Source organism: Pteropus medius, unplaced genomic scaffold, assembly GCF_902729225.1.
Source record: "Pteropus medius unplaced genomic scaffold, Ma_sr-lr_union100, whole genome shotgun sequence".
NCBI classification, from domain to species: Eukaryota; Metazoa; Chordata; class Mammalia; order Chiroptera; family Pteropodidae; genus Pteropus; species Pteropus medius.
The window spans coordinates 969,351-988,113 of NW_024349797.1; the positions used below are offsets into that span (position 1 = coordinate 969,351).

The 18,763-nt window shown below is 40.6% G+C and overlaps 1 protein-coding gene across 3 annotated transcripts in view; it reads left to right on the top strand.

The window, feature by feature from the left end:
* The first annotated feature begins 14,496 nt into the window (after positions 1 to 14,496).
* RGS6 (regulator of G protein signaling 6) overlaps positions 14,497 to 18,763 on the top strand; it is a 442,000-nt gene continuing 437,733 nt past the window's right edge. Inside the window, exon 1 of one of the 3 annotated variants that reach the window (XM_039883699.1) lies at positions 14,497 to 15,071. The gene's annotated coding sequence lies outside the window, so the exon portion shown is untranslated. The remainder of the gene's footprint in view (positions 15,072 to 18,763) is intronic. The other 2 variants (XM_039883696.1, XM_039883698.1) reach the window with 2 other exon arrangements.

An 18,763-nucleotide genomic window follows, 5' to 3' on the forward strand; every position in this document is an offset into this window, starting at 1 on the left:
ATCATCCAGGCCAAAAAATTTAGGAACTACTCTTAGTTGTCGTTGCGTTCACAGTTTGCTGTAGAATAATCATGTTCCTTACAAATGAGGAGAGTTGTAATATCAACAGTGTCGGGGAGGGTCAAGATGGAAGGAAACTCTAAAACTGAACAACCGAGGGTTGCGTGTACATGAAGAAGCTGAGGTCTATAGAGGAGAAAGAAGTAAGAAATAAAAAATTACCTGAAAAAGAGTTCATAATGGAGAAAAAAATAGGAATAAGAAAGCATTCTGAGTTAATTAAAATGAACCAAAAAAAGCTTTTAAAATAATTCTTTCTTACAAATTGAGAAAAGATAAACTTGAGGCAACTGCCCTCAGAGTATATATTTCTGGTCAGAGTATTTTAAATGGTAACTCATCTCCTGGGAGGAGAGAAAGCCCACATCTGAGAGCAGTGTTTCTAGAGTGGAATACACGTACTGCTGGTGGCCTGGGAGGTAATTATTGGAGGTAAACGTGTAAATATTCTTCTATTTTAATAATTGCATATTTATTTTATGGCAATCATTATCTCTGACAAGTCATTGTAGTTTTCTCTTTTAGGCAGTGACATGACATTCTCTTTTAAAATAAATTTGTTTAAGAAAAAAAGTGAGTTGATTTAAAGAAAAAGTATTTATTTAAAAAAACAGGAGATAGAGTATAGAAAAAATAGAAAGGTAGCATTAGAATGACTAAGGTTTGGGCTACATTTGGGTGGAGAAGTAGGAAGGAAGAAGAAATAACCTACATGGTTTGTGATGGCCTATAGATAGGTACTTTCTAAATCAGATTATTTCATCGCATGCTCTTTTTTCTCATGAAGATTATTCTCTGAAAATGCACATAATCCCAAGAGAGGGTCATATCTTAACATATGATAACAACATTTCTTAATGATCTGCTTACACTCTGATGGGGGCATGTCTAGAGGGAGGAAGGAGAGTCCTGGGTTGCATGGGGGCACAGTGAAATGAGCGGGTGGAAGACATTTTGGAAGGCTAGAAATATTAAATTGTGATCCATTTCACAAGCCAAGAACTCTAGGGCAGTTCATCAACCTCAAGATTTTATCCAAGTCTTATAGAAAGAGCCCTGGAGTGGTAGGTTGCACTTACCTAGGGCAGTGGCTGACAAATGGACTGAATTCAAATGACTTGAGGCTTTTAATGTAATGATGTGCACTCCCTAAGAATAGACTTGAGGCATTGCGATGTTTTTTTTTTTTGTACATAGACCCTACAGTCCCTAGAACAGTGGTCTGTATAGCTATTTATATCAGTAAATAGTTGTTGAATGAAAGAATGGATGGCTGTGAAAATTGTACAACATTTTACACTTATACTTACAAATAAGTAGAAAGAGTTGAGGTTTGAAATGATAAAGAATGAGTTTACTTCCCATTTCTGCCCTTTACCTACTGTATAACTTTGGGTAAGTTATTTAACCTCTCTGGATCTCATCTATCCAATGGAGCTAATCAGTAGTATGCTGGTAAATGTTTTATAACGAGCTCTCTAGGAAGAAGGAAGCTCTGCTTTGTAATACCTGCTGATTTCTGTGGTAAAGATTCCCATCAAGGTAGCAACCGTTTAACGGCTAGCTTGCAAAATTTCTGCAAATCTAGAAGTCAGCTCTTATGAGTCATCAGATACAGTTCACCACTGCAAGTAATAATACCGATCTCATAGGAGTGTCAATCATTCTTGGAGCACTTACTACCTACTAAGCACTGTGGCTGCATCATTTCATTGAGTTCTCATAACAATGCTGTGAGGTAGATGCTATTATTAACCCTATTTTAGGGATAAGGGAACAGTGCTGGAGAGATTAAGGGGTTTGTGTGTGGATGCATAGCTAGCCTGTATCCTCTCTACTAGACTGCCTTTTCTGTCCTTGAAAGGAATCAAAAAGGACAAGTAGAACGTACAGCATCTGACATATAATAGATGCTTATTTTGTGTTACTTTCCTTTCCCCCTTTACCATTTTTATGAAAAATATATTGGTAGAAAATGTCCTATACCAGATCCTAGACATCCCTGGACAGGTCCAGTCATAGAATAAGCCCAGAAACGTTCCTTTTTATTTCTGAGAATGTACCTTAGGTATTGGAGAAGGAAAAAGAAAACAACAAGATACTGTGAAGATATAATAAAATCCAGTTTCAAGTATTTCAGGGGTTAAATTGTGATTCATTTCACAAGCCAAGGACTTTGCACATGGATGATCCCTCTATAGGAAGGCACATGCTACCTCCCCACTAACTTCTTGCCCAGTAAGAGGGCTTTGTAATGATTTAACCAGTAAAATGAGAGCTTCCTCCATCACAACAGCTCTCTCTGCTGTTGCCATATCCCACAATGAAAAATTACGGGTATTTTTGAAAATTTGATATCCAGCTATTCATAAATACATAACATTTGGAACTAAACTGATACATTAGTTTAGTACATACTTTCTGCTAGAAAATAAAATTCTTCCCTTAGAGAATATGGACAGAACTTGGGCTGGGGGGATTTGGCTAAGTGGATGGGGTCTCCTATCCAGTAGTCATTTCCTTCTCATATCCTCCTGTCTGCCAGAGCCAGTGCCATGAGATGTTGGAAAGGCCAGGTGCTTGCTTGAAGGGAAGATGGCCATGTAACTTAGCTAGTTCTGGCCAATGAGACTCAAGGCAAAGCATGCTAAGAGGCTTCTAGGAACAATTTTCTTTGCTGAAAAAAGAAATGTGCAAAAATAAATTCTATATCTCCCTACCTGCTTTTTGATATTGTTCTTTGAGAATGACAGATTTGGAGTCTAACTAGGTAGGTAACCTGGAAGTACCCGCCTCCCTATTTCTTGTTAAGCAAGATAAAGAATATTCTTATTGTTTAAATCCTGTTAGTGATGTTTTCTGTAATTGGCAGGCCAAAGCATCCTATACCAATAATTAAAGTGGATATCAAATTTACCTGCTAGACCTTAACTATTAGAATTCATAGTATCCACTCTCCCCACCCCCATCCCACCCCTAACCCCCGTGTCTGTTAGAAAGTTTTCTGCTGCAAGTATTCAAAGTCATGACTCCAACTGGCTTAATCGAGGGAAGTTTATTACCTTGTACAACAGGAAGCGCAGAGTCAGGGTAGGCTTCAGGTGGCACGCACTCTCTCTCTTTGCTCCTCTGAGACTCTCCTATTCTTCTCTTCTCTGCAGGTGGATTTGGTCCTCATGCCAGATGACTGCCAAGTTCTAAGCACAGTGTGTCAACAAGATAATGTCTAGTGGAAGAAGAGGAATTGTCCATGGATGCATCTCTTCAGGTAAGTGAGGAAAGCATCTTAACTGGCTATGATTCATTTACATCCTTTCCTGGCAGTGGGAACAGGGTTGCTAACGTCTTCATGGGCTACATTTGGGGTGAATGTATTTAGGAGAACTTACACTAAGGACCAACTCCACGAGGCAATTTTCTTATCTTTCTTCTTCTTGGAGATCTTTCACGGACCCTGATGAGCTTATTTTCTACTTAGAATCTCTGGGAGTCCTAATGGATTTTGTTTAATTCCCTTCTAGGTTGGCTTTGAGCCTTAACTCACTCGGGTCCTAGCTACAAGTATTTCTTTCATTTTATTAGTTGGTTTCTCTTAATAGAATTGGATCCTTTTTGTTTCTGGGTTCTTAATCCTCTCAAATTATAAAATAAGAGTGTGTTTTTTAAAAAAAATAATGTGATACTGATTCTTCACATAAAAAAATCTAGATATACAGACTACTATTTTCAAGTTAAAAATGTTTTACTTCCATTTGTTCTTCTTGAGCATATTTTTATGATCACAGAGAAAATAGGCACCACATATCTTTAAGGGTAGATATCTGTCAGATTTTTAAATTGATACAAAGTTACCCAAGGAAGAAGAGCAATTGAATGAGAAGCTACTTTTATCTGGGGAAAGCCTAGAGGTTCAAACTGGAGGAGCGAGTTAGTAGAGGCGAGAGATTTGTGTGTCAGGTAAACCCTTTCTTCATTTGACAGAAGCCCTGCCCTTTCCACTATACTTCATGGCTTCCTGATCTGTATTCAGGTGTAGCAGATTAACCACCAGACTTATTTTGTACCTGGTTTCTGCTGCTTTTAGTCAGAGATGCCTGTGAAGCCCTTGGGTGAATTTTGAGCTGGCAGTAGCTCTTTCAGCCATTGTTGTAAGACTACCTAATGTCTCATCTCTCCCTTCTCTCATCCTCATGGGACCCAGTGTCCACCCTACCTCCTATAGGCTATGTTATTGAGCTGGCTTAAAATCCTGGGACAGGATGAGTTTTAAAATAGTTTAGAGTTAATTGCCAACTTCTGATATTAGGACCCACTTTACTATTTTCACCCCCAGCTTCAGGATAAGATTAAGACAGTCAGCACATCTACAGTCATTGGTTAAGGGCGGGCATGTGACAGAAATGGTCTAATCAGGATGAATCAGAGGATTATTTTGCTCAGAAGGCTATGCAGGCCCACTCTCCTGTGTGGTATGTGGATGTGGAGTTGAGTGCTGCTTACACGATAGAAGGCCGAATAGACTGAAAACAAAACAAGGAAGCAGTTAGAAACACACTGAATCAAGCTAGACCTGAGGCCTGATTTGGCTCTGGACCTTCCAGTGGCTTGGGTCAAGAAATCTATTGTCAACTGAATTTTCCATTAGCAGCAACCTAATGGCCCCACAGACCAAATGGCATGTTCCCTTTGTGTTCATGGCTGAGGAACAACTTTCCCTCAATAAATTTTAGTAAATAGGCCTATGTATTTTATAAGTCTAGGTTCCTCAAGACAAATAGGTTTTATTGCCCAAGAAAGAGTGGGAGTTGGTGGAGGGGGAGGGGAATGAAACCTCTGTGTTTATAGGGTTAGAAAGAATATTAGCCTGATTTCAAGCGTAGAGCTGCAGGTTTGGGACACAACAGTATTTTAGGAATTCTCTGGAGGCTGAGTTCATACACATTCTGGGCAATTAGGGCACCAAAGCCTTGAGTAAGGTCAGCAGAGTGGCCATGGAGGTACCTGCTGGCCACCTGGGAAGCTTGTCTGTGTCTTGAGTTAGCAGTGTAGGACAAAGCGTGGGGGACCAGTGAGCCACGGTTATGCTGTTTGCTAAAATGCGTAGGCCCTGGACACACACCAAAGTCACTAAATCAGAACCCCTGGGTATGCAGCCTGGGGACAGTCATTTCAAAAAGCATCTCCACTAATTTTCAGATAAGTACCATTTGAGAACCCATGCCTTAGAGTGTGCAGAGGGTTAAACTGAAAAAACTCAGTTCAGTTGTCCCCTTCCAGGCAGGAGAATGGCTGCTGAAAAAAAGCACAGGGTCAAGGTTCTAGCATATCCAGAAATAGGGTCAAAACTTTGGACCATACACTTACGGGTCAGGCTGGCTTAAAATCCTGGGACAGGATGAGTTTTAAAATAGTTTAGAGTTAATTACCAACTTCTGATATTAGGACCCACTTTACTATTTTCAATGACCTTAAACGTTTCTCCGAACTCATTGGATCGCCTTGTCAGCTTTGATGGTGTGGAGATGTGGGGTGATGGGCATAAGGCCTTGATATTGTCACATGGACTGTGTGGCCTGTGTCAAGGTCACACAGCCCATGTGACAGACCTCATCACAGAGAGGGTACTGAGTCAGTGTCACACACTTCTGCTTCTTCTGCTTTTTTTTTTTTACAGATTGCAAGGACCTTGTCAGCTTACAATCCCTTATTTTTTTATTTTTTATGCCTACAGCACCTAGGTGGTCTCCCATCCAAGTACTAACCAGGCCCGACCTTGATTAGCTTCCAAGATCCTATGGGATTGGGCTCATTCAGGGTGGCATGGCCATAGACTCCTGCTGCTGCTTTTAAAAGTATGTACACAGCAGTTTGGCAGGGGAAAGAGTTTTCCCACCACTGTTTACAAATGCAGACAGCAGCACCGAATTATTAGACTACTCCAAGGTCAAGAAACAGGGAGTTTAGGGAGATGAGAACTGCAGTGGTTTCTACCTGTGGCCCTTCAAGGTTAATAGAAAGCATAGCCTGGGCTGCAGAACCCCCAACGTGGCCTGGCTGCTCCTTCTGCCATCATGATTTTAGTCCTGAGGGTTCTTCAACTAAAAAAGCAACACAAATTCAACAGCAGCAAAAACTATAAAAAGCAAAAAAAATGCAGGGCTAGAATTGGGAGAACTGAGTCCTGTTCCAGCTGTAATCCTTCGGCATCCTCTGGGCCAACTTCCTCATCTGCAAAATAACTAGCAGAATCTCACTGCCAACATCATCTAGGACTTCGAATGTTAGTGTCTGTGTTCTCGTCAATTTAAGCCTCTCTAATATAAGGCTGACTTGGAAGAATGCTTTAATTGTACATTTCACACTGGTGTTTCTTAGATTTTTCAGCTCAAGTTTATTTCATTGGGAAAACACTTCTGATATTTACCAACACAGTGAAATTAATGGATGAGGCTACACTCACCATTTGCTTGTTTTCACTTGCTACATTAAATCAGTTGCTAAACCCTGATCCCATGAATGAATTAGCTAATAGATTTCTTCTCTTAATTTTGCCTAATATTAGAGGCCTCCCAAGAGAATGAAAATGCATAGTTTATTGGAATTGGGATGTTACTGCTCAAATTCTTCATTAATTCGGAGGAAAGAGATACAGAGATACAGTTTACCCCAAAATAATTTTGTGTTCCCATTTGAGTTGATACAGTAGTTAAAAAAAAAAGTCTCCTACTTAAAAATACTCCCTTGGTATAAATATTTGTGTGTGTATTTTCTTAAACCTCGATCTTTTTCCATTACGTGAAGTAGTGTTCATTCTTGGTATGTAATTCTGTTAAACAATCTGTCATCCTCAAAACTAAGCATGCTAATAATTTCCTTGGGGATTAGTTTTTAATCTTCATTTTAGTCAATTCTATTTTTCTAGGGATAATATGATTTTACTGAATACTAAGATATATATTTGAATGAAAATCAAATGTGATACATGATAAGCAGCAAGGGAGCTGAGTTACTATGATAAAGCTTTGTTTGAAACCCACCTGAGAACAGCTGTAGTTTCTAGATAGTTGAATTTAAAGTATTCAAATTCTACTCCTCTTCTTGGTTATAGAATAATTTTTTTTCCCCAGAAAGTGAGGTCCCTAACCAAATTGTATGTGATCCACCCCAGTGCTGGGGTAAATAGCAAAGAGACAGGCCCATTTCTTTTGCAGCCATGAGCATGGAGAGGCTTGGGAAACTCCAGATAAGGCATGGGTTCTGCCATCTGTGGTTCGTAATCCTCTCGAGTGATTCCTAACTTCTCCACAGTGTCTCCTACAGGTTCAGCCTCTGAAGGGGAGAAGAACAAGGGTTGGTTCTTCCCTTGGCTTCTTCAGACTTTTCCAGAGTAAGTGCATGTAGGAGCCTGGGCAGGGCAAGGCCTCACTCCACTTCCTCTCTACAGTAGGAATCCTCAAACTTTAGAGAGTATGGAAACCACCCGAATTATGCAGGGAGCTTATTACATTGCTGGTTTTTAGCCCTTTTAGCTCCCATTGCCAGAGTTTCTGATTCAACAGAACTTGAGAAATGAGGAAGCTGCATTTTAACCTGTATGTCAACGAGATATATATGGGTTAGTTAAGTTTAATGGACAGATAAGCAGGTAGTTGGTTGATATTCGAAATGCCCTAGTCAGGAATGTCTAGTCCAGGAGTAGTTAGGGAATTCACAGACTCACTGGAGCCTGCGTGTGTGTGTGTGTGTGTGCGCGCGCGCGTGCTTGCGCACACGTGCACATGCATGTGTGAGTGTGTTTTGGACCAGTGAGCTTACTAAAAGCAACTTCAATTGTCTTCATCTCCCATCACCATCAGAGATTTATTAATTAGCATAATGGGCTTAGAAATATTTTTCATTGGTGAAATGAGTGGGGTTCGAGATATGTAGGTTAGGAAGAAATAATACACAGGAAGCCCAATTGACAAGGTATCCTAATAATCTTAGGTTTAGGCAAACTCATAACTCCTATTAATTCAGACCCAGGCCTTTGAGATCCATTGCCCTTGGGGCTGAAGAGAAGGTGTCTGTGCTAGTGGTTCACAAACTCAGGACACCTCAGCAACATCATTCAGGACAAAAAATTTAGGATCTCTTTTTGGTTGGTGTTCACAGTTTGCTGTAGAATAATCATGTTCCTTATAAATGTGGGGAGTTGTAATGTCAACAGTGTGGGGAAGGTCAAGTGAACCCCACAACTGAACAACTGAGGGTGGAGGCTGGTGAAAATGGCTGAAGTCTGTCACATGTACATGATGGAGCTGAGGTACACTAAAGAGAAAGAGGAAGGAAATAAAGATTTTATCAGAAAAGGAGTCCAGAATGAAGAAAAATTGGGGAGAGAATCATTTGAGTTAATTAAAAAGAACTCAAAAATATTTTTTAGAATGCTTTCTTGCAAATTGTGAAAAGGTCAATGTGAGGAGACCAACCTTAGAATAATGTTTCTGGTTAGTGTATTTTAAATGCAAATTGTCTGCTCATGTGTCTATTAAATGTCATGGACACACTTACATCTTGTTGAAATGTAGGTTAAAATGCATTAGGTTCTGGTGCGGCAGCTGGATGCCTCACAAGAGGAACGAGAATAGTAATTTTCAGTGGGAGGCGGAGGCCCATGGGTTTGCATCAAGTTGCGTGCGTGCATGTGTGTGACTATGTGTAATTAATACAAATTGTGTGCTTGGAGGAGTCTCCCAAGCATTTTGACTTATTTTGCTTTTTGTAGACTGTCCCAGCCACGGGAATTTCTCTAAGTTCCATGGCTTCAAATCCCATCTATCTTATATCTCCAGCCCTGATTTCTCTCCCAAAGTACTGAAATGAACATACTACTTCCCAATAGGCATGTCAAACCAACATGGCCTCAGACACATCTGCTCATCTCATTTTCTTCACCTTAGTAAATGGCACTATCATTTTTCCAAGTTTTTAAGGATGCAATTATCCTTGACTACTCTCTTTCTCTTACAATCTTCATCCAATCTATCAACAAGTTTTATCAGCTAACTTATGTCCTGAACTCAACTATTTCTCATTCCTTTCACTTCTATTGCCCTGATCCAAGATAAAACACCCTCATCTCTTGCCATGCTGGATTACTACAATAACCACAATCTTTATACATGCCCCTACTCCCAGTCTATTCTAAACACAGCAGCAAAAATTTATATAATAAATATGATTGTGTTGTTTTCCTACTCAAAGGCCCACCCCAACAGCTTTATTGCCCTTGAGATAAAGTCCAGTCTTTATCATGGCCTATAAGGCCTTGTGTGACCTGAACCCCAGGTATTTCTCTGAATTTTTCTCCTTCTACTTTTTCTTTTTTTGTGTTTTCTGCTGTTTGAACATGTCAAGCTCAGTCTCATCCCAGAACCTTTGCAAAAGCTGTTGCTCCTGTTTCTAAAAGGTTTACTCTAGACATCTCACTCTCTTTGAGTCTCTGCTCAAATTTAACCTTATCGGAAAGGCCTTCTGTAACCCCCTGCACTAAAATAACATTCCAGTCTTATATTTCTTTATGACATTTAGTATCATCTGATATATATTTATTTGATTCTTTCTCTTTCTTCCTCCCTCCCTCATTCCCTCCCTTCCATTTTCTATAATAGTATTTTGTTTTGTAAAACAGTATTTTGTATTTCTATTTTGTACATGCATATTCCTAGCACCTAAACAGTACCTGTTCTATAGTAAGATACATAGTAAGAACACAACAAATACTTGTTGAATGAATTGATAAACTCCAAAACCCACCCTAAGCAGTTGAGTTACACTCTTTAAAAAATGAATCACAAAAGTCTTATAACTTTCAAAACATTTTCCGATCTTAAAACTTTTTAAAAACCTGGGGAATAATTTTAGACTTACAAAAGTTGCAATGATAATTCAGGGTATTCTTATATACCCTTCACCTAGCTTCCCGTAATGTTCACATCTTATATAATCATGGTACACTTGTTGAAGCTAAGAAATTAATACAGGTAAAATACTGTTAATGAACTACAGACTTCATTTGGATGTCATCAGTTTTTCCACTAATGTCCCTTTTGTGTTCCTGATCCAGTTAAGGATACTACATTGCATTTAGTTACCGTGTCTCCTTAGTTTCTTCCAATCTGTGTCAGTTTCTCATTCTCTCTTTGTTTATCGTGACCTTGACAGTTTTGAACAGCACTTGTCAGATATTTTGTAGAATGTGCTATGCTTTTTTTATTTGTTTACCACAGAGGTCAACATGATAGAAAACCAACAAAATGGAACCTGAAAATCCATTGAAAATTTGGCTAGAGCTTACCACTATAGGTGCCAATGTGAATGAGTTTCTGATCCCACAATCAGGTGATTGTGGGGATTAAAGAGGTCAGGAGAGCACGGATTAAGAGCTAAGAAGCTCTTACCTAACCTAGCAGATTTACCATCAAATCTCATTGGTTATAACTCTATAACATGGCCACAGAAGTGGCACTACCACGATTAGCTTAATCTAATCGTGATCCATTCTGGTGGCAGTGGTAATAGGTCCTCTTCCCTGAGTCATGGCTGCCAGGAAGGGCAGAAGCCAGCAAAGAAAGAGGGAGTCGAGGGGGGTTGGGGATGGGGACAGGGCAGGGAATGGGTTTGGTAGACAGCAAACAGTGTCTGCTACAGAGTCTATTTATACATTCTGTATATCAGTAAAGTTCAGATGAGTCATGACCTCCTAGGCGAATAACATATCAGAAGTGTGCTTCTTATCAAAAAATGGCAGGTATGGATAAATTAATTTTGGTATATCCATACACTGAAACACTACTCAGCACTGATGATACATGCAATGTCACGGACAAATTTCAAGGCATTATGCCAAGTAACAGAAACCTGACAAGTGACTGCGTACTGTATGATTTCATTTACATGACATTCTAGAAAAGGCAAAACAGATCAGTGGTGGCCGGGAACTGAGAGTGTAGGAAGGTGACTGGATACAGAGGGGAATGAGGGAACTTTTTGGGATGATGAAAATGTTCTACAGATGAAAGAGATAACTGCTATGGGTTTTGGGTGATGGTGTGGAAAGGGACATAGCAGGAAAGTTCATTCTGAGCATAGTTACAGTTCTGTTGTCTTGAGAAACAGAGTCATCTGCTCAGGATTTGGTTTGGGCAAACGGCACACATTTCATTTCTGTGTTCTTTAGAATATCAGTGAGATGCTGGCAAGCACAAGGCTCTGAAGAGGGCTGAGAACACCCTGTGAGCTGAGCTCTGGTGCTTAAATATCCAGAAAAGACCTTAAGTTAATTAATATATGGTTCTCCTTCAGAAGAAAGCTTTGTCCTGTTTTTCAGAGGGTGTGATGTGTTCAATTTCAGTGTTATTTGCGGGGTGCGGGTGGAGGGGGGTGCGGGCGGCGCTACCTGCGGTCTTATATGTCTAGGGCTTTTGATAGAGTTTGTAACCGACAGATTTTGCCTCAGTAAAGGATCCTTCTTATTGAAGTACATCCCTAACTATTTGCCATGGTCCTAACCAAATATGCCTGTAACTGATTATGAAAAACTGTGGGAATCCCAGCATCTAGTAAAGGCGGTGGGTGGGTGGGGGGGTGGGCAGGGGTAGAAAAAAGATATTTTTGGTTGAGGGGACTTGTCCAACACCGGAAGTCACATCACACAAACAGCTGCCTATTCAGTGATAATTCTGACCATGAGATCCTGGAAGGTGGTGCCTAAAATAGTGCCTAGGAGGTGATCTGATGAAGAAGCTTGGTGCAGATAGATGATTGATGTGAAAAGAATCCCGAGGTTATTTTGTGGCTGGTGTAGTTTTTTAAAAACTTGTTACGGTTGTTGTAAATCTTCTCCCTTATGCATTAATTGTACGTATACACATCCCCACATCCTGATTATCAAGCACGGAGACTTTGTAAATACACATTCCACTCTGACATAACATTACTTCTGAGTTTCAAAACATTACCATTCCAGCACCATGATGTAAACACAACCATTCCCAGACACATGAATTTCAAAGCTGCAGATCAAGTGCTAAGCTGTCATCATACTGGAAAGAGAAAAATCCACTTCGCATTGTAATCAGCATGCCTGCCATAGACCCCTCCTGAGAAGGAGATTATGCAATTAGTAACAGAAATGCTGGGCATTCTATGAAGAAAGCACCCCACGGGTTGTGGGTTGGTCACAAACTTTTGGAGGAGGTCATCGAAAGGACATGACCGCCTGTTGACACTCCTCCCCCCAAAAGCGGGACCCAGACAATCAGAGCCTCCTCATCCCTCCTTTCTGCCCCCTGTTCCCACAGTGTTCTAAGGTTGCAACCTTTAGAGAGTAAAGTATTGTTGAGACCATCTGTGACTAAAATCTAGGTGGCCTCCACATACACTTTTAAGATTCTGATGGGCGGGTGTGGAGATCTGCTCCCCTGTTAAGTTCCCTTGCTCAACAAACCTGCCATCTCCTGATCTGGAGTGCCCTGCCTTTTTCGTTGGTCTCTCTTTGCCTTCCATGTATGGGAACCATACATGGGGTCCCATCACTAGGAATTGCAATTCAACATGTATGCAATGGGGCTTGAGAATCTGTATTGCTAAGTTGTAATAAATACCCCCACATAATGCAGGTGCGGTGGTCTTCAAGCCATCCTTTGAGAAAGACTCTTTTCTAAAATATCTAACCAGGAAATCTGTTTTTTTTCCCCCACCAGGATTTAATGGGAGACAACACTGATCTATTGCTTTTAGGCTTTCTCAGTGCACAGAGCTAGGAAACATATCAATGTATATACATACATACATATGTACATATATTTTTTCTATCGATTTATCTGTTAGAAATCATTTCATATCATCACTTCTAATTTCAAGCCCTATCACTGGGTTTATTCTAATCTTTCCTCTTCCTATATCTGTAATTTCCTCCTCCATGTGAAGCCTGCCTCTCAATACCCTTAATATATTTACTTGTTTGCTCATTTCCCCAGTACGTAAACCAATTTATTGGCCATGCCAGCAAAAACTGTGGCCTGTCTTTATTAAATTATTTTTATCATTATATAAATATCATCAAAAATATACAATGTATATATGTATGACACATGTACACATGTATGTACATATGTAATCAAATATTTTATATCAAATAATAAATCATATATTTTCCATATGTATTTAAGAAATTATAACATTAGAAATCCCATATAACACATATATCAATATAAATAAATATATATAAATATCTGATTTCATATGTTTTCCCATCAGCTTCATTGAGATATTATTGAAGTTTAAGATGTTCTATGTGATGATTTGAGCCATGTATATGTTGCCAAACGATTACCACAATAAGGTTAGTTAACACTTTAATCTGCTCACGTAATTACCATTTGTGTGTGTGTGTATAACATTTAAGATTTACTCTTCGTGCAATTCTAGTGCTTAGCAGAGAGGCGAACACAGGGCAGGTACTAATTGTTTATTGGATGAAAGAAAGAATAACATCCTTTAATCAATATAGAATGGTGGGAAGGAGACCTTAAATTTCAACCTCTGCATCCACATGGATGAAGACAGTTCAGGTTGTCCATCCTTAGAAACCTTTAGGTATTTTATTTCAAATCTCCCTCCTTCCCCCACCCCCACAAGAGACAGAATGCAATTCGAGAATAAATTTTGAATTTATTCTTGATGTTAATAATATTGATATTGCACACCAATCCTGTGGTCACCGTATAGCACCAATAATCTTGTTCTATTTCCACTTGCAGCTTTCTGAATCGTTATACACCAAATTTCAAGGCTCCCACATGAAAGAATGTCCTCAATTTAAGTTACTTTTTCTCATTTTATGTCTTCAACTTTTTTTCTTCTTTCCTCATGAATGTCTGCAGAGCTAATTTTTCTTGAAAGTACTTTTGTGGTGTTTCAGATAAGAATAATCACAAAACATTCTAAATACAGAATGTGGTGTAAATGTTGAATCAATAAAAATGACGCGGTCAGTAACATCTCTGACAACCGCGGTAACCCGTTTTAATTTAGAGGGCGCCAGCTACACACGTCAGCGAGAGATTCAAAAGCTATCGTGTAAACGAGTCCAGACCAGGAATCCCTAAGACAGTCCTGACGCCCCTTAAGTTTCCAGACCCAGCCAGCCCTCGGAATTGACCGAAGGAGCCTCTGCATCGCTGAGCCAATCTTCCAGTTTCCTTGGCGGCAGCTAAAGTGCCTGGAATTTCTAGGTTTCCTCTTCCTCAGGCCAATCACTGTCTGCACCTTCCGCGGCGCTGAGAACAGGTGAGCCGGGCGGGGGCGCCCTTGGGACGCGCTCAGGTGCCTCGGCCCCGCCCTGCCCCGCCTCGCACCGCCCCGGTCCGGCGCAGGTGCGGGCGCCCAGGTGCGTGCGGCGCGGGCTGCAACTCCGCTCCACCCCCGACAGCGGGCGCCGCTGCAGCAGCTCCAGAGCGGCGGAGCTGAGCGGCTTCGCGAGTTGGGGCAGCCCCTGCGCTCGGCCCTGCTTGGCAGCAAGAGCTCCGCTTCGGCGCCGGGTTTTCCAGAGCGGCGGGAGCGGACGGGCGCGGAGTGGGCGGACCGACCTCCGCGGACCCCGCCGACCTGGGGCGGGGAGAGGCGGGCGAGGGGCGAGCGCCCCGGAGCGCGGAGAGCAGGGCTGGCCCTGAGCGCGCTGGAAATAGCCTAGCGCCCCGCGCGCTGGCACCATGCGACCTGCCGCGCCTCCTCGTCGGCCCTGGGCTTCGCTCTTCGCTCTTTGAGCCCCCGCGCTCGCCACCGCGGACACTCGGAAAGACGAGGCGAGACATTGGAAAGCAGCGCGGAGATTGACCCAGACGTCCCCTTCGCCCCCAAGAGACTGCCTGGGCTCCTCTAGCTTTACCATGACCCTGGCGCAAGCTTGGCTTTAGGACAAATTCCGAAGCCGGAGGGGAAATCAAGACAATTCTTTGGTTGCTAAGGTAATTGTAGTTGTGACAAAAATGGGCACGAAATAAATGGGGGAAAAGATGTTTTAAAACGGTATGCTCCCACCCTTCAATTTATATGTGTTGATGTCATTTCATCTCCTGGGTGTGGATGCTGGTCCGTTTCAGATGCGTGACAGGTGTCGGGGTGTGGTGTGCGAGCAGTTCGGGACTGTAGAGGCACGAGCTTACATAAGTGATAATGCAAGCTGGCGTGTGGACTTGTGTGGGATGGGTGCAGGTCTGCATAGAAATCATGTTCCCGGGCTTCTGGGCGTGAAGCGCTCACCGACTGGGAGGAGCGTGCAGAGGGTACGTGCTTTTAGAGACTTCCAGTCTTCCTGTGATTTGGGGATCGCAGGTAGGGCAGCTTTACCTCAAAAGCAGACATTCATTAACTTTTTCTCTGAATAAGCTCGCCCATTTGAGGTTTGGAGGAAGAGAAAACGAGTGGTGAGGTGTGGAGGGCAGGGGCGGGTGGCGCGGTCTGTTTTGGGGAACTGCGGCAGGAAAGAGAACTGAGGTATTCGCTCTATGACAACTAAACTGGTTGCCCGAATAGACAGTGTTTACAAGCCATGTCAGGCTACGTAAAAAGTGGCCCAGAGAGACAGGGGAAAGTGACCCAGATAATGTAATTTTGTTCAGAATGAAAGCTACTGTATATTATTTTTAAAAATTTAATGGAATAGGAAGGAATATTATTTCTTTCTTGTTGAGAGGAGAGGCATTTCCATGCTACAAATTGAAGATATTTTGGGTTTTATTGTTGGACTGGAATTGTTCCCTCAGCACTTATCAAAGCCTAGAAGCTAGATTTGCAGGTAGTTCCTAATTAATGCCTTTTAGCAACCCCAAAGTAAAAGTGCCAAAATAAGCAGTATTAGGAAAAGCCTGACATAGGACTCTTTTCTCACCAGAGGGGGATGAGACGTGGATTCAGCATAAGAACTGGGCTTGTAAGTGCCTGAATGGAGTTAGAGGCTGAGCTACAAGTTTGTGTGTGTTTTGTCAAAAAGTGGTAGACAGAAAGGAAACTGTTAGGTTTAGCTTAATAGGTTAAAAGGGCTTTTATAGATCAATTTTTATAGGCAGATGGATAATTATATGGAGTGGGCACTTTGGAGTTGGTGAGAAACTTTCTGTGAGTTGTATATTCTTTGTTATTTATTCTTATTTCCCTCATTAATTTATTAATTTTGCAAAAGATTGGACTACCCAGTGAAAGTTGAGGACCGAGGGAAATTTGAGACTCTTTGGAGTTATACCTTTGTAAGCAAAAGCTTACATGCTGAACAGAACAAACAAGATGATAAATTCTGAGTTCTCTGATACTACTGTTAAGCTAAATTGTGTAAATATGGCAACCTTACATACTATACATATTGGGATATATATATATATGTATGTTCCTCTGTCCAATAACTTTTCCTTTCCTGAATGTGTTTGTAAATTCTAGAAATGTCAGCTATTGTGAGGTATTTTAGTGACGTAGGTAGCCACTGGTGTTTCTGTTTTCATATTCATTACATTGGTTCCTAACTTACTTCCCTGTCTCCTTTAAGAAACCTTAACTAACATTCACTGATATTATATTGCTGAGAATTTCAGTAAAACAATGTTAGTTTTTCTTCAAGCAACAAATTTTTCTTATCAAGTGAAAAATTACAACAGTGCTTTGTGGCAGAAATGTCTTTTTAGATGAGACATTTGTTTATTTATGAATGATCTGCGGAATAAGATAGCCAACATAGATATTTTTTTAAATGAGCAACATTTCTTAGAAAACTTTTTTTAATTGAAGTATAATTGACACACAATTTTATATTGGTTTCAGATGGTGTAAAACATCTGAATTGACATTTGCATACAGTCTGCTGTAATCGATAAGTTTAGTTACCCTCTAAAAGAATATTTAGGACAATAAAATTTGCGAGTAATTCTGGAAGTCTTATTGTCCACAGAGACAGAATTTTTTGTGACAGTCGGATCATTCTGTGTCTTGTTTTTCTGATATTCTCCCATGCATTTTATCCCCTGAACTCCAAAGACTTTGCCAGGAACTGCTGAACATTCTGTTTTGTGCCAGGGGTTAAACATTAGGGAGATATGAGTCAGGAGCTATGTGTCACATCAACATTTTTCAAAAAGGATGCTCTCAGAGATTTCAGTACTGGGATTAATTTTTCCTTTAGCCTCATACTTAGCTTGTCTTAATTCATAATGCTTTGAACCTGGGAAAGCATTTAGCCTCTTCGTTTTCAGCGCCAGCTGGAAGGAATGTATTTACCAAATTTCATCTTCATTGTAACACATGGCATATAAATAATTACTACACATACATACTGTCCTGCTGTATGAAGAGGAATAGAATTACAAAATAAACCTTCATGTTGAGTGATATGGATGTAACATTTCAAAAAACAGTTATTATTATTATTATTATGGAAATAATATATAACCATTGGGAAAAATTCAAAAAACTACAAAGAAAAAAAGATCATTTGTGATTCTCTCACAGGTGAACCACTGTTGACATTTCTGCATACTCTATATTCTTACAGACTTACTATTACATTATTCATTATATTTTGACCCCTCCTCCCCTGCACAAATTTCAGTCTTGTAACTGGAACTTTGAAAAGTGTTAAAGGTTTGGGAAATGACCGCTAGTTTGCTAGATGGGTTTGATAGACCAGCTGTTAATTTTTGTTAGTGCTCATTATTTTCAAAGAGTTTCTCTTTGAAAACCAAGGTTTGCATTTTGGGTTGGTAATACTTGGGGCTCCCTAAAAGATTTAGGGATGAAAACATCAAGAAAGAACATTGGCAATGTAGGATGAGAGACCTGAGTTCTGGTTTTAATCCCTTCAACCCCTCATGTGGCCTTTGGGTCTCTGTTTCCTCAAAGTACAAGTGACACTTTCTGATTTAGCTCAATAAGCTAACAACATTGTTGTTTTGACATTTGATGAGGACGATCTTTGTTTGAAGTGGGCTTTTTCAAACACAGATGGCTGGGGAGGGGGTCACCTCCAGAGTTTCTGACACAGTTGGTCTGGAATGGGGCCTGAATTTTACATTTCTAACTGGTCCTCAGATAATGCTGACTCTGCTGGTCTGTGGACCACATTGAGAACTATGTAGTAAGCTCTGTGGGGGCAGAAACACTGTTTCACTTTTCTTGGCATCCATCTGTTCCATGGCCAGTGATGTACCTGACAGTAGGTGCTCAGTAAGCATTGGTTGAATCAATATCATTTTCCCCCCCATATGGGGAAAAGCTTTATAAAGTAGTTAAGAGAAAAGAGATAATTACTCAGACTTTGGAACTAGTAAGTCTGTAATAAGAGTAATAATTAGTCATGAGACTGACTGAGTTCTTCAAATTGCAAGGAAAGCAAAAATGCCTACAAGTAGGCAGTTAAAATGAACATTAAACCTAATGAGTTACATTAAGTAACAACTCAGAGTACCTGCTTGAGATATTACAAACCACGAAGCTTATCAAATGCTTCACTGTTGCCTCCCTGAGACCTGTAAGAGGCAATTCATTTTCTACCACATACACATTCCAATAAGAGAAAGGAAATTCACTATTAATTACCCAAACTACCAAAGCAGCAGTTTTAAAAAGTAGTAGTACAGACTCCCCTCACCCCTAGAGACACCCCTAAAAGGCAGAA